The following is a 773-nucleotide window of genomic DNA, read 5'->3' on the forward strand; positions in this document are numbered from 1 at the left end:
AAAAAAAAAAAAAAAGGTAAAGGTGGCCATTGCACAAATGAAAATAAAATCAGTAAATTCCAGACCAACAAAGGAAATACAGGGAAATCAGCACAAACAAAAAATAAAGTTATCTAGCCCTTTATCGTTTCTCATTCCCATTCAGTCTTCGTGCAATATTTGATGCTATCAACCACTCTCTCTTTCCAATTATGCTTCCCTCTTAAACTCCAAGATTCCTCCTTCTTCTGTGCAGCAGGTGGTGGTTTTGATGGTTGTGGTCACCTGCGCACCAATTTCATCTCTCCTTCTGAAATGGTAAGTTTCTTAAGGGAGGACTTGTGCTGTTTATATCCATATCTGACATACCACTCTGCAAAGTATGCCTGGTGCACAGTAGGCACTCAATTGAACCGAACTTTCCCAAGTATTGTGACAGTCCCAGTCATGAGGCTAGTATCCTTAGTCAAAGTGTAGTCACAATTAGCCACAAAGCCAGTCCTGAATACATATTATATTGTACACATTCATATACATAAACAAACACATAAATGTAAACAAACAAGCAACCAAATGATACAACCAATTTTTCCAAGATTAGTTGAAGGAAGGATTTCCTCAGTCAGGTCCAGTCTCAAGGACACTTGAATCTTTAAATGCAGCCAATTTGAAATAGCTTTGAATGTACTGACACATGCATACATAGCCTTCTTTACTCTTCATCCACTCACACCCTTCAATAATAGCCCAATCGCTTTATAATATAGACCAAAGGAACATCCAGATTCTTCAAT

The sequence above is a fragment of the Chlorocebus sabaeus genome, chromosome 13 (genome assembly GCF_047675955.1).
Source record: "Chlorocebus sabaeus isolate Y175 chromosome 13, mChlSab1.0.hap1, whole genome shotgun sequence".
NCBI lineage: Eukaryota > Metazoa > Chordata > Mammalia > Primates > Cercopithecidae > Chlorocebus > Chlorocebus sabaeus.